Genomic DNA, 24,040 nt, shown 5'->3' with positions numbered 1-24,040 from the left:
ACCACTTGCAAGCATTGCTAAATCATAGAATCACAGAGTCATTAGTGTTGAGAAAGACCAGTAAGACCATGTAGTCTAACCATCAGCCCATCAGCACCAAGCCCACTGACCATTTTCCTCAGTGCCACATCTACCCTTTTCTTGAAAACCTCCAGGGACTGTAAATGGTAAATGGGTAATTTGCCATGAAAACAAAATGAGGAGACCAGGCTTGTATCCTCACCTCCCTTGGGAAACACATCCCTTTGGAAGCCACAGCTCCTACGGTCACAATGCTTGATTTGCATGGTTGGATACCATCACAAACCTCTGCCAGACAGCGTGTGACCCCGCTACAGCATGACTCCACTCCTTCTGTGCAGAACATAATGCATATTTACATAATAGATGAGACATACCGAGGCATAATATATTTATGCTAGGTCTCAAGCCACCTGTGCATTATCATTCCAGTAGCCTCTCCAGCAGGAAGTGAATTCTACGTCTCCACCAAAAGGAGATGCAAAAATTAATTGATATCTGACATTCATTAGGAACCAAAATTTGTGGAAGATTGTTCAGCCAGAATGAAATGTCCCATCTCTGGAAGAAAAGGAAACAAAAAAAAAAAAAAAAAAAAGAGGGGGAGATTTATCATTTTAGGAACTTTCAGTCAGGTAGGTGTATGGTTCTGTTAGTGATTGTTACTTGGTCCCTTGGTCAAGCAAGTAGAAGAAAAATATATTCCTCTGTGCAGAACTGCAAATCAAACAAGATACCGTCTGGAGTCATATTGCTATGTACACACGTGTGTGTGTGTGTGTAGATGCATATGGCAATGCCTAGAAATCACCCTGGGTGATAAAAAGTATACGTCAGAAATACCCTTATGGAAATGTTGAGCTCACAGAAGAGAGATATTCTTTCTTAATCTCCTTCCAGGTAAATACGGCTGTTCTCTCTGAAATGGCAGATTGAGCCAACTTTGACCTCTATATATTCCACGCTCACTTTTTTATGTCAAGAACAAAGAGAAATAAATGCTGTATTAATATTAATATTCTCCTCCAGAAGCAAATGAGTGTAGTGCTTGTGCAGGGGGATACTAACCTGCTGCCCTGTTAATGCAGGAGCACAAGTTCAAAGCCAAAGCCAAAGGCTGTGCTACACCAGGCAACGTGCTTCAGCTGATCCCCTCCAGAGACAGTGCTGCTGCTGCAGTGCCCTACGTCTGTCCCCAGTAGCATAGCAGCAGTTGTAGAGTAGCCTAAAGCAAGGTGGGTGAGAGGTTTGCCACACTTTTGATCCGAGCTTTTAAATTGTTCATTGACGGGGCTGGTTCCCTGACAAGCAAACAGCTTTTGAAAGAATAAAAATACATCTTCACCTACACTGTACAAAACCTATCCCCATTATTAACTCTGAATTTGAGATTAAAACATCACAGTACTCAAAGGGTGGCTACAAATAGGACAGAAGTTCTCCCTTCACAAGGAGCCTCGTGGAGAAGGTAAGGGGCAGTGGGTACAAGGTACACTGGGAGAGGTTTTATCTTGACGTAAGAAATAATTATTTTTACAGTGAACACAATCAATCCTCGGAACAACCTTTGTAGGGACATGATAAAACCCCCAGTGCTAGAGGCTGTCAAGGTGCCATTGGACAGAGTGCTGGATAATCTCATCCAGGCTCCCTTTTCCCATGAAAGGTGGGACCTGATGACCTCTCCAGGTCCCCTTCCAGCCAAGGCTTTCCTATATTGTTATAAGACCCAAGCAATCCGCCCACACCACAGTGTCTCCTTCTGAACAGGTCTGATCTCCTACGTTGAAATGATTGCCCTTGCTCAGCTGATGGCACGTGACCACAATGCTCGCCCCTTACTATCATCACCTTCCAGGAAAACTGATAAGCAGTGGTTATTTACAAACGCATCCACGAAATCCAATTATTTCATCTGATGTCAGTCATTAACGAGTGCCTACGTGGGAGGAGGAGCAGCTTTGAAGACCCCCATATCTCTGGAGGCAGTCCCGGGTGGCTAACAGGAAAGCTGGAAACAGGAACTTCTCCTGCAGTGCTGCACTGGGGTGTTTAGAAGTTGTCCTTCGTTATTGAGTGTGATGGAGTTCTTCAAGTACATTCACTGTGACATGGTGCTTCTACAGCCTGTTCAGAACGCCCCCTAAGATTACACTGCTGTGTCCTAATATCCCACAAAGAGGGCTCCTGCCTTTCAATCACATTTACGTGCTCGGCTAACCAGAATTCACCAGGTCCACAAAAACACCTCTTTGTCCCTCTCTTCTCTAAGCAGAGAGCTTCAGTTCCTCTCCCCACCTTGGATCCACAGCCTGCTGTGGGGGGCCACCACTCTGTGTGGCCTTTTTCTTGGGAGCCATCCAAGACCAGCCTGGAAGCTCTGCGCCACACAGCACCAAACGCTCTCTTGGTGCTTAATGAATGCTAATTAGTGGAATGTGTAAAACAGCACAGCAATTAAAATGAGGTATTTTCTCCCATTGAAGAATGATTAATATCTTGGACAGATGTGAGCCCTGTTCTTTGTTAGCGGTATATCGCGTGGCAGATAAGCACACACACAAACAGCACTCCATCAGAATACTAATTAGTCTTCCCAAATGCAACTCATTAAAAAGACAATATTCCAAATTCCACACGACTGATGTTACAATTAAAACCCTTGAAGTGCTCTCTCATTTTAAAGTCCATGGACAAACACTGGCACATGCCTACACACTGAGAGAAAACAGAGCCAGAGATAAATGCACTTAAGATCTTTTAGACTGGAAGAAGTGAATGGAAGGTCCACCTTCAAAGTTAGTAATACTCTGTGCCCAGCAGCACTCTGTGTTGATTGCACTGACTGCACGTCATCACACTTTCCACATGCACCTCCCAAAGGTGCAAGGCAACAGCTAGCAGGATTTTCCAGTATCAAGTTGAGATCAACTCTCATTAACACCCCAGTCAGGTACCTCAGCACATACAGCAGTCCCACAAAATCCCCCCTGCTTTCTGTGTAGCTTTAAAAACTAGTTCTTAAAAAAGCTATTTCCTTCCCCCCGTAGTTGGCAGAAGCAGCCCAGAAACATTTCATCCACTGTTGTTAAACCAGGTAGAAGACGTCCCCACGTAAAGAAGTGCTCCTTCCCAGGAAGAGGTCCCATTGGATATTTGCCTTGGAAAATGTTTCCAAATAATTCAAAATCAAAACCTGTGGTCTTGTTACATTTCCAGCCCCAGTTTGTTCTTTTCATTGCAATAGAACAGCATATTGCAATAGAACGGAATGGAACAGGACGGAATACGGTTTTCAACTTATTAGATGAAATTGCCTGGCATTTGTGGCACAGTTTGACACCATCGAAATGTTGCATTTCAAGAAATCTGTCTTCTGTTTGCAGCTAGAAATGTTTCAGCTTTTCTGTTTCACAAAACATTTTAAAATTCCAACTTTTTTCCAGCATAATTAATGACAGATGCAAATGACACGATGCTGGAATTCCTTACAATACTTACTCTTTCACTGGGCTGCTCTTAAGCTATTGGGTTTGCATAGTACTGTGCCTGATCTCTAAATGAATGATTTTTATAATTAAATGGAGAAATTGAACTGTAGGATTAAGTACAAAAATCGAGATTGACTGCTGGCAAATATAAGCAGGCATTCCTCTGGGACTGCAGACTCCCCATGCTACTTCTCAGAATGAAACAGAGATTTAAAACCAAACGTATAAAATAAACAAAAAAGCACTCACAAAGCAAAGGCTATGCATTTAGTATTCAGCTTGCTCTGCTCATCATAAAATATTTCCAAACACATCAGCCTTTGCCTTCCTGCATCCTATTTAAAGGTATACTCCCTTGTCAATGATAGTTTCCCGCTAATATATATGAATAGCCTTCTCACAAATTGACCCAAGAACTTCAATATCTTGACAAGTCACCTGAAATAACTCTTCAAGTCAACTCACATTTATGGCGTGTCTGAGTCATACGTATTGGACCTGTCAGCTCGATTTTTCAACCTGGCACCAAAGAAAACCAAATTGCTATTGACACACGAGATGAAATGCCCTGACCCCTGGATGCAAGGTGTCAAAGGGGAGCCCAGGGGTCCGGGGGAATAAAAAATTGGAACTGGGCTGTCATGAAGTTAGCAGGCACTCCTGAGAAGCAAGAAAACAATCTGCTGTTGCTTTTTGATGCTCACACCACGTATTTCCTCGGCTGAATTTTTGTTAGCCGAGCACGACAGGACTGCAGGTTTCCTTTGTTCCCAGCACATTTTCTAGGACACTTTACAGGCTTAATTCTGAGCCCCAGGTCTGTGCACGGCAGGCACACCTGGTGTCACATCTGTTTGGCCTGTGAGCTGGAGAGGGAAGGTGGCTGACAGCAGTCATGTAATTATAGTCAAAGTCTTAAGAACCTGAATGAACACTTAACCATTAATCGAATCAGTAAGGTGCACGTTACTTTCATTACTATACAATTAAAAAAAAAAAAGCCTCAAGCAGCAAAGAATGGTAAGGCAGCTGAGCTTGATACACAGCTTTTTAAATAAAATTGTTGGGTGTAAGACTTGTATATGTCCTAGTGTTTGTGTTCAACTGCACATCCATTTATTGAGCTGCCTCTGTGAGGGATGGATGGCCGCACGGAAGATGCGCACAGCAATGTCAGTCTGTGCAATAATCTTTAAATCACAGCATGTCACAGGGACTCATCTCTAATAACAAAGGCTCTGTGCGGGATGATGACAGTATCCTCTTCAGAGGATACTGATGCTGCCATGAGCAACACAGGCATCCTTCTATTCTTTTCTCCTTGCCAGGCGCTTTTAGCCAAGAGCACAAAGCTATAAAGACTGGCAGCGGTGTCATAGGGAGAGGCAGGATGATGGCAGAGGTTCAATAGCCAGGGATCGTCTCCCAGAGATCAAATGAAAGTCTGAAAGAGTTTCACACACACCTTTGTTGAGGTCGGGATTAGTCATTAGGCCTTCTCGTTGTCTCGGACTTTGAAGATCACATCCTTGCTGCTCTCCCAGCACAGTCAGTTAAAGAAAATTACTGTCACACCGTGATAAACCTTCAGGTCACTCCAGGCAGGGTCCCCACCTGTCTGACCTTCATCAAGACCAATACCGAGCTTCCTTCCTGCCTCATCAGTGCAGAAGAGGAGAAATATCTCCCTGGTTAATGAAGTAACAAGTGCCAGGGTCTGCTAGCAGCAATGACCTGAGCAGCTGCCCTCCCTGCTCCTCTCAAGGCCATCCCCATACCAAGACAGTGCTGAGCTTCCCCTCCTCAGCCTGAACACTGCAGAACAGATTTGATGCTTCAGCACTGTGTGCATGGCCCTCCCAGTCTGTCCTGCTACCAGGCAGCAGGGCCTGGGGTAAAGCAGCCTGGGAGTAATCCTCACCGCCCCCATGTAGAGGAGACGATTTGGGCATTGGAGCTAACAGTCATGCTAAAAGGCACAAAACGAGGGCTTGGTTTGACACACACCCAGCCCTCACTCCTCCTCTTCTGAGCTGGTCTCAGCAGCTTATTACTGGAAGTTAGTTTTGTGGTAGGCTGATGCTTAACAGTATGGCTGGATCCCACCTAGGGAGCCCGTGAGGATGTGACTGGATTGAGTTCCCTACAGAACAGCCTAGGGTTGGTAACTTTGATGAGGAGATTTATTCATATATGGGTGCAGCCCAGCTCCTCGGCTTCCATCTATTTTCCTGTAATTACAGGGACATATGGTTGTGTTTTATAATTAATTTCCACAAATTAGGGGCGCTTGGAGTTGGCTGCTTAGAACGAAACAATCAGGGTCTTATGGGAGTTTGCATTTTCATTCATTTATTTACAAATATTTGCAAATTCGTTATCCTCATGGCAGAAAGAATGCTTTATACCTTCAAAACACTTTGTCACAGGGGACGCCGGGGCCTTTGTTGAATTTAAACAAAATTAATTTCTCAATACCACTCATTGGCCAGAGTGTAATTTCTCTACAGATGAGTAGAATGAAAACCAAAAAGTGGGTGTTTCGACTCGACGCTGTTAGAATAATCTATAAGAAAGATAAAAGTAAGAAAATACTTCAATTTATATTTGTATGATTCCTAATTTTTTAATGACAAAGATACTTATTCTGCTAGCATATTACCTAGACATAATGGCAGCAGACTTCTTATTACAAAGAAGTATTGTGTGCACGCTTGGATTTGTGGCGGATCGGTCAGTAGACCTTTCCAGATAACATCCATATACAGAAGTCCTGGAAAAACCCACAGATGTTTTAGGTCATGGAGCTTTGCTATGGCTTTGGTTTGGTTTTTCTGCAAGTAAGTGCCATTTAGGGATATTAACGATGTAGCACGCAATACGTAGAAATAAACTTGGAAATAACAGGAATGAAGAGATCCTGAAAATCCCAGAAGAATTCCTGGAGAATGAAGCAGTGGAATAATTCCCCAGGTAAGCAGTCTGCCATTACTTTCCATATTAAATCGCTGCCTTGGATGTAGTGCTGGAAAAACAAACAGCAGTAAAAAAAAAATCCTGCCCTGTGAATAAATTCTTTCTGTTTGTGGCTCCCAGGATTAATAGACAAGTTTTTCCCTTTTCAAATAGAGATTGAGTAAAAGAGCTACACGAATTGCTGCTTTTCAGTGGGTCCACAAATACTGCTTCAATTTCAAACAGAATATTCATCATCTGCTCAACATTCAAATGTGCTCTCCACTGACACTGAATTAAATAGTGCTTCAGAGGAAGAAAAAGAGCGTTTCTCCAGGAAACTAGCAAAATTACAGTGGAATTCACAGAAAATTCCAGATTTTAATAGATTTTTTTCTTCTTCTTTCCATACAGCCAATGGTTCAGCAGCTAGCAGCCAAAGGAATCATTCAGAAAACAAAACCAAAACAGAAGAGTACTCTAGTAAGGCCTTTAAATAAATACGGAAAACAGATTGTCTTACTCTGTTCGCTTCTTTAGAGGAAAAATCCAGTGGAGTTCGTTTGGCATTTCCTGATGATTGTCCTTGTTGATGCAAATGTTAAAGGGACCTTTGAATTTAATATTTTCTTGTCTGCGGACTCACAGAAAATTCAACCTGGAAGAGGCTTCACAGCAGTCCCCACTCCAACCTCCTGCTCAAAGCAGGACCAGTTCCAAAGTCCTTCATACATAAGGTCTTACTGCCTTATATATCTCACCTGGAGCAGTAACAGAAAATGAATGACATGGCACCTCATCTGTAACACCTGGAGCAGAGCCAGCATGGCTGAAGTCACTATTTTAAGGCAGTCTCCATTGGCTGCACGGTCATCTGCTCAGGCCACATTTGCAGAAGGGCTCAGCCACGGCCTAACAAGTTTGGTGGAAGAAGAAAGCCCCCCCAGCAGGAGTCCATCCTACTTGGGCATCCCTTTTAGAGCAGGTAAATTAAGGTCCAGCATCCAGAGAGGATGGCTTCTCCTCCTTGACAGACCCCAGAGACCAGCTCTGAACATTTCCGTTACAACCTGGACATAGGTTAAATGAATCCATCCAAGACATGAGCCACAGAATCAAGTTGGAAGAGATCCACAAGGATTGCAGAGTCCGATCCCTGGCTTCACACAGGACCACCCCAAATCCAGACCCTGTGTCTGAGAGTGGTGCCCAAATGCTCCCTGAACTCCGGTACTCAGGGCCATGCCCACTGGCCTGGGCAGCCTGTTCCATGCCCACCGCCCTCTGGGGCAGAGCCTTTTCCTTACACTGCTCACAAGGACAGTGGCACGAATCTTCCCCAGATTGATCTAAGCTGCTGCAGACACAACAATACCCTCATAAAGGTGACTTCATCCTTTGTGGGCTGGTTGCAATACCCCTTAATGGAGGAAATGTCAGCCACAACCTCCGTGTCACTCATTTTGCAGCAGAGATGTTCCAGAAACAAACCATGAAACACCATTAAATCCCACAACTTTGAGGACTTTGGGATTGTTCCCAAGTTATGTGCTTTCGAGCTTTCGAGACATCCAAAATATCATTCTTAAAACTGCAGCAGAGCGTAACAACGCAGACAGCACTGCAAAAGGAGAGGCTAACAGTATTAGGTCTCCCAGTCTCCAGTGGGATTTGTCATGACCACTTACTCTGTTGTCGTTGAGCATAAATCTGATTTTTTTTTTCCTTTCTGCAGCAAAGCAAACTGCACAGCCCCAACACATGCAGCAACACACTTCCACATGCTGCAAGTCCCACACAGGCCAAGCAATTCCAGCACTAGAGGCAGGAAAGGATTATCTCTAGCAGTGCAGAAATCGGTGTAAGAGATATTTAATTTTGCTGTTGTAAGGATTTGCAGAGATCGTTCCTCTGTGCAGAAGAATAACATCAGGGAGTGAAAGTGTGAGTATGGTGGTCTACATCCCTACCAGATGTGACTTGGGCATCTCCCACACCTCCCCCACATCACTGCGGGGAGAACAACGGGGCTTTGTTTTTAGTGACACTGTGCAGGTAAGCAAACCCATGGGAAACAGCGACAAGATGGAAAAGTAAATGGTGGAGAGAGGATCCCACGTTATGTAACGCTGCACTTAAGAGAATTAATTGGGGCAGGCCGATAAGAATGAATCGAATGTGTGAAGGCTACAGTTGTTTTAATTGAGCAGCTTTTCTCCGGGGAAGAGAGCTAAGTTTAAACCATCTGTCCAATTTCAGTGTCATTTGCCGAGGAAATGATTAAAATATTTTAAGATTAAATCAAAACTCTGGGAATCAAGGCGGAAGCCCAGTAATAAATGATTCGGGGATTTGCTTTACCGTAATGTGAAGCTGAAGGCTGGAGAATGTTAAACACCACTTCTATCTGCACGCGCACACATGGACTTACCCCTGCAAGTTTCCAGTGGAACATGTGGACTCTAGGAAAAGATGGAGACTGGTTAAGCAAAGGATAGTTAAGCACAAGGCCAGCTTATGCACAGATACTCCAAAAAGTACACCGTTTGGTGGAGTTGTTCCAAGCCAGACTTTTTGGTAGTGGAATGAATTCCCATAGCTCTTCCCTTTTCAAAACAGCTTTTCTGCAGCCTGCTCGGGGACCTGGAGCACGCAGGGTGCAGGGCAGCCTCCTGCAAGCTGGTTTCACACAGAGGAAATGGTGACTTAACTCTAAGGCAGGAGGCACCTTTGTTTCTATGGTGGCTTTCTTTCCATGAGGAATAGAGAAGTTTTCTTCTAGAAACGTAGTGAGAAACTCATTCCCAGCTAAGAACACATCCTGTGCAATTCGTGCTGACTGTGCTAATGACCAATTTTCACAAATTATCACAGCATTTTAATTACGGACAAACGATATCAGCAGAAGTAATATCTCTGAGTTCATAGATACAAATCTTGACTAACTCTGGGGCACGAACAAATCATATCTTTGCTGTTCACTGCTGTAGACTGATAACAGATATTTTGGGATCTGCTATTTAACCAGGTTTCCATCCAGGAGTGTTCCCCGAGTAGGGCAGCCAGCTCCTTCAACTCACTATTCATTAACTCATCATTTCTGTTTTCACTGTCCTTCAATAACTGCCTGCATTTCCTTGTATCCAGGTAAACCATCCATTCCCCTTTCACCTTTATTAAAAACTGATTTGTTTACGGAAATTTTCTTAACCAGATCCACTTCTTTTTTGGTTTTCAAAATCAAAGGCTGATTTCCATCCACAGAAGGTGGATTTTTAAAGTATGAAAGTATACTGTAATAATATCATGATTCTTGGGACCTCCAAGGCTACTTTACTACTAGCAGCATGAGTTCCTGACTAGAATAGCGAGGCATGAGAGAATGCAGCTGGGACAGAGAACCAAATTCCTTGCACAGTCGATCTAGTGAAGAAAATACATTTGCAAACATAGGCATATTTTTTACATCAGAGTACCTAATATTTTTCTATTCTTATAAAAGAGAAGTAGGTACTGTTTTGTATTCGACAAAACATTCTTTCTACTAGAGAAGTCCTTTAACTCCTGAATTTTTCTTCATTTCTGACAATATTATTTATTTCCAGCCCAGTCTTTCAATTTAATGAAGGCTGTATTTCTTCTGGGAAATCTGAAACAAAGGAGAAATGTTCTGATGGGAAAAAAAAAAAATCATCATAGAATTACAGGCTGTATTTTCTTCTGTCACTGCAAAAATGTGTGAAAAATATCGTCTAAAATAATCCAGGCACAACCATTCTGTGCGTCTATTTTAAAACAGGATTATTGGATATTTTTTGTCGTTGCTGGGTTATACTTTCTACTCAAAACAGTAGCTTGCACATTTCAAAATTAAACCTCTGCCAGAGCTATTTTGGGGACAGCTATAGAAAGAGGAAGAAAGAGGTAATAGTACTTGATTTTTTGCTTTTTTTTTTTTTCCCCCCTTAAGTTTCTGTTTTATCTTTAAAGAGCTTTTTGTTTGAAGACAGTAAAACAACAGAACCTCTGTGCCCACGGGCAGACCCCTCTGAATTGCAGGTTATGGGGAGGACATAAGTGAAAGCACAAACCCGGGTGCGATCAGTGAGGACCAAGAAAATGCTTGCAAGGTTTCCATCAGAGCATGGGGCTGGGGCACATCCCTGGTGGTGACATCCAAGGGGAACAGGCACCTCTTCCAGCTCTGCCTCATCAGCCTCAGCCTTCATTTTTTGCCTCAGTTCTGCTTAAACCATGACAACCCACCCCAGCCTGGAACATTGCTTATGATGGACTGAAGCAAGACGGTGCAGGAAAGGCACAGCAAAGGAGAATAAATGGAACACAAAGCTGGAGACTCACATCATAAAAACCACCTTGCCAATTGAAAAAAAATGATAATGTTGTTTTACATAGTTGACTTGATTGATTGTTTTCCTTCACTTTTCCAGCTCCAATTGCAATACCTTTAGGCCACGGTCAGTGGAAAATCTCCTGACTCTGCCAGACCTCGTTGGGATATCTCACCAAGCAGACACACAAAGCAAACAAGGCTGCTGCTGGAGTTTGACAGTACATAACTCACTAGCTCTTAGCGATATGTTGCCAAGAAAAATCCAAGGCCTTTTCATTTCTCCATGATAGGATCATAGTACATAGAATGGCTTGGGTTGGAAGGGACCTTTAAGATCACCCAGCTCCAACCCCCTGCTGTAGGCAGGGACACATCCCTCTAGACCAGGCTGCTCACAGCATCATCTAGCCTGGCCTTGAGCACATCCAGGTAGGGGACATCCACCACCTCTCTGGGCAGCCTGAAGGTACAACCGGGCACCCACGGCTGTGTCCCAGCAAACCCAGGGATGCAGGAGGACAAGTCCCACTCACGCTAACAGTTGTTCATTCCAAAGCAAAAATGAGAACATAGCAGAGGATGGTTTCGATCCATCGACCTCTGGGTTATGGGCCCAGCACGCTTCCGCTGCGCCACTCTGCTGTGGATGGAAGAGTCTCTCTGGCTTCTACTGGAGCCACGAGAGGCTACATGGCAGGAGGAACCTACCAGGTGGCTGTGGGCTGCAGACCCTAAGCCAGACTCCAACAGCAGTTCCATGTGCCATTGGGCCACAAAGACCCAGGTGCAGCTTTCTGCTAAATCCCATCTCCTTGAAATAACACTCCAAGCACCAAGAGCCCACGCATATTCTACAACACCCTCTCACTGCTTGTCAGGTTATACCATACGAGACCACTAAGGAATTATTCATGGAAGGATCCTTGACATACAGAAGGATCTACGACACATGGAAGGGTTGTGGGCTTGGACCAAAAGACTTCCGGATGTCCCTTCCAACCTCAACTGCTCTGCGACTCTGTAAACATAGGCAGCCCAGTCCTGCACATACCTCCTACATGGAGATGATTCTTCCTGTTCTCTCTTGCTAAGTTAGGTTAAACATCTCTTCTCCCAGGGCTAGAGTATATTCATAACTGTGAAACCTGTGGTGTTGCTGGCGTTATTGTCTCTTGTCATATGCATGCCTGTTAAATAGACAAAACTCTTCAGAACTTAGTCTTCTGTAGTGCAAATCTGTGGTTGTGTGGTTTGTGCACGTCACTGTAGAACTGCGGGTTAAACTCGAAGCAAAGTTAAACCAAAAAAAACCTGAAACCATGCCAAAAAAGCATCTGCATCAGATGAGACACTTCACTGCACTCTGCAAGCCAACGCCTCTGCTAATACAAGCACCCAGGAGTCACACAGCTGATCACCAAAATAGCTTCCCACAACTGGTATGTGCTTCTGCATTGGTGAACCAGAGTGACTTTTGACCTGAGAGTGCTGCATTGAGGGATTCATTCCTACAAAACCCTTCATTTTCCTCAGCACCTCTCAGCCAAGACATGTATTCCTCCAGCTTTTGAAGTTCTGACTAAAAATCATGAAAAGCTTTGCTAACCAGAGAAGCAGCAGAGAAATGGATATAGAGACGAGACATTAATTTTAGTCAAGAGAAGTTCTGCACACCTTCAAGACAAGAACAGCCAGAGAAATACAAAAGACTGAAAAGAGACACAGCTAATGGAACCGTCTTGAAAGAAATGAAGCAATGGTAGAAAAACTTAGCGCGAGTAGGGGAAACAGTATAATTAGTAATTATGCCTGAATCTCAACACTGAGAAATATTTTTACTGGAAAAACTGATACAGAAATAAGTACTGTAAGTTAATTTCAGTGCCCAGTAGTGGAATCAGGACTAAGTCTTCCTAGTCCCAGCCCACTACCGTGCAGAGCAAACCTGTTGAATTTGGAAGATGAAGCCTAACATCCTCCAGCTACCGCCCAAACCAGGAAGAACAAAAACTGCCCTCACTGAAATTAGGGGAAATTTTATCACTGACTGCCATGGAGACCCAAACTCTGTCCCTAACAACTGCCTCGATGGCAGGGAAGTTATAGCAATGTGAGTGGCACTTTTGGCCCTCAATTTGTTCTACTATGGTCATGCTGGAAAACTTGCAGTGCCAGGAAGCACTGCTGAAGCTCGGTCATCTCCACCTGCCAAATGCTAAGTGCATCTTAGGAAGCTGTGTCAGAGACTGTGCTGCCCTGGATGGACCAGCCAGGAAGCTCCAGAGGAAATATCTCAGGATTTCACACTAGTCAGGAACCATTCCTACTCGGGCACACTGAATGGAGACACTATTTTGAAGGTAGCAGAGATTAACCAAGATTATTGTGTCGTGGTAGCTGCTCTGAGTGCCGAAGCCCATTCCTACAGTTTCTTAAATTGTTTAGCACAGGGAGATGTGCCTTTGTAAAATGATTTAACCCATTCTTCTGATCCGAGGACACTGGATATAAGTACTTCAGTCACAACAAGAGAGAAGCAGCAGTATAACTGAGGTGCCTTGCTAAAATGCAGCCAAGGTTTTACCACAACCACAATCCCATTCATGTCTTTCGAAGACCCGCAAGCAAAACTATCTTTGAAGGGACCTGGAGGTGATGGCCCTCTTTCCCCAGTATATGGGAGGAAGAGTTAAGCTACAAGCATCCTTTAGCAAATATCGCTTTAAATGAAGCAGATGGGGCTAATGAAAGTTAAAAAATAATCTACATGTAATTATCATTTTTACATATTTTTAAAAATAAAGCTTTATATGATTGCTTTGAAACTAAGTTTAGAGTGTGTCTCTCATTCAGCAGACAAGCTAACTATAAGATACCAAGACACTTGAAAGTCAGAAATGTAGGTAATGTTGATAACATCATCATACAGGGCAATAATAGCGTTAAGTCACTCAAGGTCTTTCATTTTTGGAACTGCCCCATATGAGCGTGACATTCATTAGTTCAAACCTGTATCGTGCTACAGCAGTTAAAAAAAAAAGTCACTAGGAAAAGTATTAAAAATTGCATGAGGAGTCTTTCCCTCAGGCATTTCTTTTCAAGGTCAGAAAGCCTTGTTCTTGTTTTTTCTACTGACATGAAAACATTCAGAGGAATAACGTGACACGAAGACCCATACCTAATCCAGCTCTTTAATTTTGAACACCTTCATCTTCATACAGTGTTTCAAATATGACTTGGTTTGATCTCCATCGAATGAAATATGTGCCATGTTCCCTGACATTCCTGCTGCAGGATGTGCAAGTAAAAAATCACACCGGGCTGGGCAGAGCCTCATGAATAAACACTGCTTCAAACTTCCCTTCACCCAAACCAGAAGAAAACATTTCTGACAGCTGAAAGGTATGATGAGTGTTCTGTCTCTTCGCTTCTCTCTTATTTTCCTCTTTGCTTAATGCAACAGCTTTCATTTATTCATAAATCCAGCCAATGCCTTGTCACAAAGACATTATTATGCTAATTAGAACAAACATTTACCAAAAACACTTATCTTTGAACGACTTCTGGCCAAAATTTCCCTTAGTACAACTCTGCCTTTAAGGGTGGATTTGCACCCAGGACAGTCTGCCCACAGACAACCAAAGGGAAATTCAGCATTTGCCACGCAGGTGCAGACACATTAGACCAGCAACCCCAACAAGAAGGATTCTGCCTATGTTGGAAGACCCCACCAGTCTTTCTGGCCATGGTCTTCTTGGTCGTTAGTCCATGTCCCCTGATAAAGCTCCAAACTCTGTTTATTTAAGTCTGCAATGAGGAGGCCCCAAATCTGTATTCTATGGCATCCATTTCTGAAGATCATTGGCAATGTCAAGAGGAAAAGCGGGCCCATTTGGCTTCCCCTCTCACAAAGCACATGGCAATTCCCAGTGCACCACAATGCTTTCAACGTGCAGTGTACAGAGCTGTGCGGGGGCAATTGTATCAGCATTAAAAGCAGAGTTTGTTAATATTTTATGACTTTCCTCCCCGCCTTCAGCCTTTCTTGAAGCAAAAAAAAAAGGGGGGGGGGGGGGGAGGGGGCTTTTTTCAAGTTCAGATATGCTATTTTTCATAAACAATTCAGTTTTCCAATGACTGACCAGGCTTATCAAAATCACAGAGTAACAGGACATAACACTTTGAAAGTATCAACACGGTTGAAGTACTTAAACCTTCTTTCATAATTACAGTGAAGCCCGTGCTCTACCAATTTAGTAAAACTGGCTTTTAGGGCTCCTAATATGAAGCCTCATGACCAAACACAATAAACATGAGGCAAAAGAAAAACCCACGAGGCTGGTACAAATTCATTCCACCAGTTTTCACTTCCTCACAAAAACACTGATAGATGAACTTCATAGCCACAGCTGTTAGAACACAGTTGGGCTCCACCTGCCCAAACCACACTAAGTTTAGCTCAGGAGCACTGTTTGCTGAGAACAGCACAGAAGCACAAAGCTGGTGTTAAAAAATGGTACCTGGCATTCTAACCTGAGCTCACTGAATATCCCTCTTGGATATACTGTAAGGCTGAGCCCTCATTGTGCTCTTATCTTCATGGGTCTCACAAGAGCAGAGCAAAAGGGCAGAATCTCACCTTCCTCAACCTGCTGGTCATGTTTCTCTTGACGCAACCCAGGATATGGTTGGTCTTCTGGGCTGCAATCGTAGTTACTTTCCCCATCTACCTATTAGAACATCACACCTTTGAGACAACTCTACCTCTGTAACTATCTGCTGGAACTGACTTTACTGTTCGTGGAGTAACGAGCATGAAGACAGATGAATCCACACAGACTGCAAGTCTAAGTTTTGTTCCTGTAGAAAACCAAACTAAATTATTGTATGGAACAGCTCATGTTGTGGCCATGCACGGAAAGATGATGCTGCCTCAGCCAGTGCAGTGGGCAGCCAGGATCAGCCCAAGGAGCTCATCCCCATTTTCCCATAAGTTGACCCAGGAGACCCTGGTCACTTAGAGCTCTCCCCAGCTCACAGATGTGTCCACATTCGGCAACCCCTAATGACCCTGAGCAGGACCAAAAGGAGCCTCCTCTAAAGTAAGAGCAATTGCCACGGTCAAATCAGCCCACAGCCACCAGCACATGCCCAAACCGCTGCACACAAACAACATGGACTCTGGGCAGACCAGAGCCCAAGAGGGCTCAAGGCAAGTCATCATGCGTCCTGCACATGAGAAGGAAGGACACACAGAGCTGGCAGACAAAGAGCAGCCAAACAGCACACGACAGCTGGGCTCAGACGAGTCTCAGCTTTGTTTTGCTGAATGCAGTCCAGCAAATCCATTTGCTCCTGTGCTAATGGTCATGTTTTTTCACCTTCTAATTTTACAAGGACTTTCTAACACAGACAGCCTCTGCACAGTGTATACAGAAGGCTTCAGTGTCAACCTTTAAAGCTAACGGCTTTGTCTACATTGAACATGCTTGCATTTGTACTCCTAAAGCCAGATCTTGGGCTGATAAGCATTGCTAGCAAAATTGCTGGCATCCATGGTTGGCCAACCATAACTCCAGAATCAGCCGTGGAAACAGATCCAAGAGAGACCTCCTACCATGCCATCAGGATGCTTCTCAGTTCAGTAAAGCTCAACACTGCTGCCAGCTTTTGGGCACCAGCAGCATGTTTCCAGGTACACTGGCAAGAAGACCAGAGGATCTGCACTGGCTCAGCGCTCCCAACCATTTTTCTATCCTTCTTCATAAAATACCAGGCAGGGAACTGAACTCAATAGCCTTCCTGTCAATAATATATTTAAATGACAGGAAGCCTTGTTGGGATGAAGGCTCCTACGACTAAGGTTACTATCATTAATTCCATCAGCCTAACCTCTGGCAGCAGTTCACTCACATGCAGCTGTTGTGGGTTTGTGTCCTGGTAGGGTCTAAAAGCACTGTAAGTATACACTGATGGACACAAGAAACTGGTGCTCCAGAGAACTTGCAGCCTAGAAAGGACGTGCAAGGGAGCAGAATAACACTAATGGACTGTCCTGTCCATAGTCAGCCTGGCTTCTGAGCAAAGAACTCAGCATCAAATTACCATCTTATGTCTGTTTCTATACTTTGCAGAACAGCACAGTCATGAAAAGTGAGTGTATTAGATTTCTTCATATTTTAATAGTCTCTGGTAACATGTGAGTGTCAGTACCCTCTGTCAATATCCACCTTGAGTGGTGGTTGACTACGTAGCTGGCAGCAAATAGAAGCTGTCATTAGATGAAAGCAAGGAGACAAATGCTCCTGAAGCAGAAAAGTTTACTTCAAAGTCCTGAAATGACAAAAGCAGAACTGTGGCCTTACCATCATTTTTCACCTGATCTTTTTGTAGTGGGAAGCCTTTGTATTCCACAAACCTGGCTTGAAGACAGACTCAGGACAGGAGGCGCTGAAAGTCTGCACAGGAAAACATGTTAGAAGCAACAAACACATGGTCAGAGAGGTGGGGGGGGAAATGCCTCCTTCAACTCTACACAGAGCAACTATGATCCCAAAAGCCATTTGCACATAATTTCCTGGAAGTTTTTGTTGCCTCCAGTAAAGCATTTGCAGATAGTGCAACCTGAAATAACTAGTATGCACCTGGCCATTATCACTTCTAAGGTGGTGCTGATAATGAGCTAATGAGTAGATGGCAATTAAAAGTTCTTATTTTAGTGCCAACACATGGAAATAACTGGAAACAAAAAGCAGCAAAGAGAGACGGGCCAGAGCTGAATAACAAGAAGTTCTGCTGCATTCCCAGCAGTTTTGCCTGTGAGAGCTTCTTCCTCTGCTGAACTCAGACATCCTCCAAGAGCCACGGGCAGGCTGGAGAGACTCAACACACACTTCTGCTATGAAGTGGTTTTGAGGCTGAGAAGCAATTGCAGCTGTGCTGCTGCAAGGACTCTGTGCACCCCGCGGGGAGAAAAGTAACCAGCAGTGCCAGTCGTGGTCAAGCCCCTACAAAAACATAATGGAAGTTTAGAACACTGAACCAGAGAGCTGAGCTTCGATTCCCCACAGGGTTTGGCAAACATCCACACACGTTCAGTCTCACAATCCCCCCATCAAGCATGGGCCAGCCCTGAAATGGATGTCCAGAGCAACTGTCCCTCATGCAATTGAAAGCTGAGAATGGCACCATCATAGTGCAGCTTCTCACTTAGCAGGCAGCCAATTATTCTTATTTAATTGTACCTGATGAGTGACACATGCAGGCCCCATGCTGTTTCAAATTTGACGTATCGTTTTATTTATCATAGCAGCTTCTACAGTTCCACAAATGGATGACACACAATCCATTATCATTTTGGAAGCATTATTATTCATGCAAACATGTCCCAGAATTCTGGACTTTTTTTAATTGTTATTCCTCTTTTTTTCATATTCCTTTTACATTCAGATTGCAAATTCCCTATCTTGCCAAGGAGATTTCCTCCTCCTCACCAACCCAAAATAAATTAGAGAACAAACTGCTATCTCTAAAAGCTTTATAAATAAAACATGCAGCGCACACACACACACAAAGGCTACAATTTTAGAGTACTTTTGTATCCTGGATGGATTTAGAGTTGTCATTGCAAATGCACAGATGCTGCCAGCCATGGGAGCTTAACAAGTGCTATGCAGTTTGACATCCCATCAGACTGTGGCCTTTTGTGGCAGTTGAGGCTTCCTAGGGTAGAAAGCAACACGCCAATTGCCTCTATCAAGGAGAGAAAATAGTGGGAACCACACTGGCAGATTCATCAGGAGGCAGAACTAAAATTCCTCTTCCCTGGCTCAAATGAATAAAAACTGTGACAGACTGAGAAAAGGTTGAAAGTTTCCTATTTTCTACATTTTCTACAAAGATTTTCTACAAACTGGTACTGATTTTTAACTGAATTCCAACAAGGCTGCTGCTTAGCCACCGTCCATCTGTTACAGATGCCCTCAGGGGCTGTCTGCTGTGAGATGGGCTGGTGGAGGGACAGGCTGCAGCAAGGCTTCAGTCCCACAGTTGAGTCTGCCACAGCCGAACTGCAACTCGGGGCCATTGGTGGCTTCCATTCCTCCACATGCAGAGGCTGACTTGGCAAAGGAAGACGTTTTGCTCAGAAATGCTCTAAGCCAGCTTCAGACGTTGTGCCCCACGCTCTCCAACACATCCTGAGCATCCCAGGGAAGGGACATCCCCCTGCACATCCTCTCCCCTAAGCCAGAAGAGAGGGAACTGGCACCACAGAAATCTTCTTTCATCCATCCAGCTCACAAAAATTAGTCCCCAAACAATTGTCCTGCTTCCTGTGGGTTTAAAAGTGTCTTGAGGGATCACACGTAGATTCAAGAGCCGACTCAGGTCTGACCAGCGCCTGTCAGACAGTGTGTGCAGAGGGAAGCATCTGTCCTCGCTGACATTTGCTATGAAATAAGATATACCACTTTATACCACCTTTGTCTGCCCTGAAACCAGGGCTTTCAACACCTGTATGGTTATCTGTTATTTTAGTCTGCACTAAGATCCCAGCCTCAGTGAAGTCTCACAGACAGACAGTAAACAGAGCTAACACCTTCCTCAACTGTTTTATTTATTACCTTCCATTTTCACTGTTTTTCCCCTGCTTTTGGATTAGGAGAATGAGCAAAGAACACCAAAATGACCTTCTGTGCCTCCAATTGGTATTTCTACACCTTGCTCCCAACTAGTTTCTCCACAAACCAGAGAGCCCCAGCCACTCTTCACACAAACCCCACTGTGGCATCAGCCACAGGAGCATGCCTCATCCTATTTCTGCTGTGCTCTTTGGTAACAGAAAGTCTGAATCCATCCCAACCAACCCTGGGCACCTCAGTGATGGCAGCAGGACTGTCACGCACGCACAGACACAGCACTGAGGCTTAGCTGCAGAGTCCAAGGAAAGCTGCCAACAGGCAAAGCACAAAGAAGAAAATCAAGCTGCCGTTTTAGATATGATTCCAGTGATTCAGAGAAGTCATTTCAGACAATCCACTAGTTCATGAGTGAGCTCCACTGGCACAAGGTCAAATTGCAATTACGTGAAAGCATTTCTTCATTTCAGTTGTTCTTTCCTCTGCTTCCAGTCCTTCATTTCATCTTGACAAGCAGCACTAAAAAAGAGCAAAAAACCAGCTTTCCATCTTCACTGCAGAAAAGGACTTACATGCTTGGCATCTGTGTTTTCTTCCATCATTTTCTCCATCGTTGTCTCTTTTCATACCAGCCCAGTTCCCCAGCCTGCCAGTCCTTTAGCTGGGAGAAATATTTTTAAATAGGCATAAATGAATGATACATAAACACTGAATAACAACTGGAGATCAATTAAACAGCCTTAAGCAGCAGCAGCACATAAAAATGCAGGAAAGGCAAATGATAACCAGCAACAGGTCAATGTAATGCACTGACTTCCATCAGAACTGATCTATCCAAATAAATAAGTCCAGCTAGTGTTTCATCTTATTTACATCTGATCTTCAGCATCAGCTGGCAGTAACAAGATGATTAGATGAAGGCAACAGAAGAACTTGCATTAATTATTCAGACTCCTTCGTTACAGGTACCAAAGTACATCAAACTCTTCACACCTTCAGAGTTCACGAGAACCCAAAGCAAAGCTTTTTGGCTCACATCCCTCTGGAAGGTCATGAGACAGCAACAGAAGCAGTACTCTGTTGTGTTCCCCTGCAATCTGTGGCCATGTCTGTCCTTCCGCTCCCCTGACTTTGGTGTGCTACAGGGGCCATCCTCTACTTTCAGAAACCATCTTCAGCCATCTCTCTCCACCAACCAAAGTTTAGCTTATTAAAAAGCCTAGCAAAGGCACTGAAATTGCCATCGGAGAGACAAAAAAACAACCTCTGACAGGTCTGTGGGGACACCTCTAGGTAGGACTCTGAAGTATACAGAGTAGCAGGTGTTGATGGCAGCAGAGGAGAGGCTTTCCGTCCCCTCATGCGTGCCCTTTGGAGGAGGCATTTAGGGTGCGCCCATCCCAGACATCCCGGTTGTTTTTTCTACACATCTTCCCAGCTGTTTCCATCAAAGCCAAAGGCTGAATATCCCTCAAGCATTTTGTGTACTTACAGAGATCGGGGCAGCTGCTTTCAAAAGCACACGGTGCTGAGACTATGTCTTCTGCCAAAACCATCTCACCGATGCTGTTATAGCTATCCTACTTTACGGATCTTCCCTCCACTGGAAGTACTGTAATAAGAGTTGAGACCAGAGATAAGACAGTCTGTAATAAGTTTAGACAACGCCCTGAACTTGTTTTGGCCATAAGAGGAAATTTCAATCCAAGACAGAATTTCACAGGTTAACTTTACAAAACAACCTTTACCTCCGCTTCCCAAGCAAAGGAGGTCTTTTTCATGCTGCCTTTTCTTTTTTCCCTAATTTTTTAATAAGATGAAACTGAGCAGACTTGAGTTACTGGGATATGGGACCTAAAACATAGCAAGAAAATAAAGACTATTTCAGTTAAGCGCCTTTCTTTTACAGTGCTCTATCTTATTAAACTCAAATTGTTGACCTCAAGAATATCAGTTTTACAGCCCACTTTAGAAAAAATATACATATGCATGTGAGTGTTAAAATGAACCCTTGAAAGAAGCACTAAATCAAATAATGACTGACAGCTCACTGTTTCTATGCCAGCAATGAAGCACTGCTTATTTCAGCATCTGCATGAAATACAAAAGACTACCAAGCATATGTCTCACATTCCCCTTATCTCTGCAGAGGAAGCTCATCTTTATGTTGATACCATCATTGCAAGGCTGCCTTTTTATTCTTTGCTTATATAGCATCTCACACAATGATGCTTATGACAGAGCCCCAAGGTACTGCCACAAAGGAGATCACAGGAACTGCCATACAAAAGATCTGTAACGCTTTATACTTTTCAGATTTTTACTAGCACCCACCAGTCGATTCTTAGAAATCTTGGAATTTCATGTGGAGGTGATCCTGCCCCTCTACTCCGCGCTGGTGAGACATCACCTGGAATAGTGCATCCAGATGTAGAGTCCCCAGTACAGGAGAGACATGGACCTGTTGGAGAGCATCCAGAGAAGGGCCACACAGTGATCCAAGAGATGGAACACCTCTCCTATGAGGATGGGCTGACAGAGCTGGGGCTGTTCAGCCTGGAGAAGAGAAGGCTCCGAGGTGACTTGATAGCAGCCTTTCAGTATCTAAAGGGGAGGGGAAATGGCTTCAGGCTTAAAGAAAGGGTAAATTTATTTTAGATATAAGGAAAAAGTCTTTTCTAGTGAGGGTGGTGAGGCACTGGAACTGGTTGCCCAGAGATGTGGTTGATGCCCTGTCCCTGGAGGCTTTCAATGCAAGGCTGGATCAGGCCCTGGGCAACCTGATCTAGCTGTGGTGTCCCTGTTCACCGCAGGGGAGTTGGACTAGATGGCCCCCAGGGGTGCCTTCCAACTCTATGATGTTTCAGGCATACATAGATTACCCTGTGAAGCTTTTAACTCCCATCACATCAGTTCTGTCTTGCACCACTTTTCTGTTAGGTTGACCTGTCATTTCTCACCTTAAACCAAACATTATGTCCATGGACTTGCCACTGATCCCTCCAAACCCAGAGATGGGCAGTGTGTGCACTCCCAGATTTTCCAGAGGCTTGGGGCAATTCTAGACTTCTGATCTCTAAACTAACCTGAATTAGCCTACATTTGCCATGGTTAAAAGCAAACATATAACCACAATCCAGGACTAGACGATCTTGTAGGTCCTTTCCAACCTTGTGATTCTATGGTTCTATACCAGTGGATAAAGAATGGCCAAACATCATGTAGTAGCAGCTTGAGTCTGAGCTCCTGACTGCAGCTCAAAGATGCCAGAAACCTTCTTCCATTTCTCTAAAACACCTTACAAATGGGGCCTGAGTCCCTCGAGGCAACCACAATTAAGCATTACCCTCAAAAGGAGCAGAATGCCTCAGACAAAGTACTGCTGGGTTCCTCTGTATTACCTTCTTATCCATGAATAAATGCAGCGGGCTTATCTTTGCTACTCTATTTGCTTTAATAACTAGCACAAAGCCTGTATTTATTACCCAAATCCTGTTTTTAAATCTCACTCCTAGATAAAGCAGTAATGGCATGGCTGCTCTGCTTAGATAACCCCACAGCAGCTTCCCAAAGCAAATGTGCATAGGGCACGTTTATATTTATTCAAACAGTGGAAAAGACTGATTCGTCCAAAAACAAAAGCAGAGCAGCATCTGGATTCTCCTCGAGACACACGAGTAACAGAGAGCACACTCACAATAGGTACAAATGGGAGGGCCTCGTTAAGAGAGATGTTCAGATCCACGCATCTCTGAATGTCTAAAGCAGAATGAAGCCTGGCAGTCACAGCAGGAAGGGCTGGAGATTTTCTTTGGCTGGGAAACTGCTCGTCTCAGGCAGCAGCATCCACACAACACTCTCATGCCTTCTTCCAAACCCAGGTGGGACAATGGCATTTTCTGTAAACAAAAGAGACATTTGGCTTGAGTAAAGACATGGGAGAGCTGGTGAGGTGAGGAAGGAAGGCTTCAACATTGACAAATGCATAGAAAGGGATAAACACTCGGGTTTCCTACAACCAGCTTTTAAAGAGATTTAGAATTGTCCTCTTCTGGCTCTAATAGCTCTGACAGCAGATTAGCAGTCCCAGCTGCTCATCAGATTACTTCTGCCGCTCCCTCAGTGAGCGGAGCAGGCGGTAGGAAGGTCAAATCCTGCCTCAGAGCACAGCCTCGTTACATCAGAGCTGGCAGAGACCGGCAGCAGTCCGCACCCATGGCAGCAGGCATCAAGAAGCAAAGCATCAAGAAGCAAAGCATGCTGCCCACAGATCCCAGTGACACAGCCAGACTGGGGAGAGGTCCCCAGCCTCTCTGCCTCTTGGTCCAGCCATAGCCACCTCCACGAACATCACCCTCAACCCTTCCTTTACCCCTCTGAAGATGGCCGTTGCCTCCAATCCATTGGCAGGAGAGCTCCTGTCAGCAGGCCCTAAAGTGGTTTAGTCAAGTGATGAAGAAGTATTAGCTTAAAAATAATAATAATAATAATAATAAGAGTGTTCTGGCATGTGGTTGTTTTTTTTTCCCCCTCTAAACCAGCTCACTGTGACCACATTAGGCTGCTGGATAATCACACAT

At 44.2% G+C, this 24,040-nt stretch overlaps 2 long non-coding RNA genes and 1 other non-coding gene across 3 annotated transcripts; all 3 read right to left on the bottom strand.

Annotated features, from left to right (window-relative positions):
• Nucleotides 1–5,843: 5,843 nt before the first annotated feature.
• LOC121110475 lies at nucleotides 5,844–7,168 on the bottom strand. The gene is made up of 2 exons (XR_005858983.2): nucleotides 6,991–7,168; nucleotides 5,844–6,078 (listed from the first exon to the last, which is right to left on the bottom strand). It is a non-coding gene; the product is annotated as an uncharacterized LOC121110475 (long non-coding RNA).
• Nucleotides 7,169–11,391: 4,223 nt separating this feature from the next.
• TRNAM-CAU lies at nucleotides 11,392–11,463 on the bottom strand. The gene has a single exon. It is a non-coding gene; the product is annotated as a tRNA-Met (tRNA).
• Nucleotides 11,464–13,417: 1,954 nt separating this feature from the next.
• Nucleotides 13,418–22,167, bottom strand: LOC107051687. The gene is made up of 4 exons (XR_001463415.3): nucleotides 21,795–22,167; nucleotides 21,209–21,314; nucleotides 20,953–21,072; nucleotides 13,418–19,979 (listed from the first exon to the last, which is right to left on the bottom strand). It is a non-coding gene; the product is annotated as an uncharacterized LOC107051687 (long non-coding RNA).
• Nucleotides 22,168–24,040: the final 1,873 nt, after the last annotated feature.

This window comes from Gallus gallus, chromosome 3, assembly GCF_016699485.2.
Source record: "Gallus gallus isolate bGalGal1 chromosome 3, bGalGal1.mat.broiler.GRCg7b, whole genome shotgun sequence".
Taxonomy (NCBI): Eukaryota; Metazoa; Chordata; class Aves; order Galliformes; family Phasianidae; genus Gallus; species Gallus gallus.
Note: the sequence above shows the minus strand (reverse complement) of the source record. Positions and strands in the feature narration are given on the sequence as shown.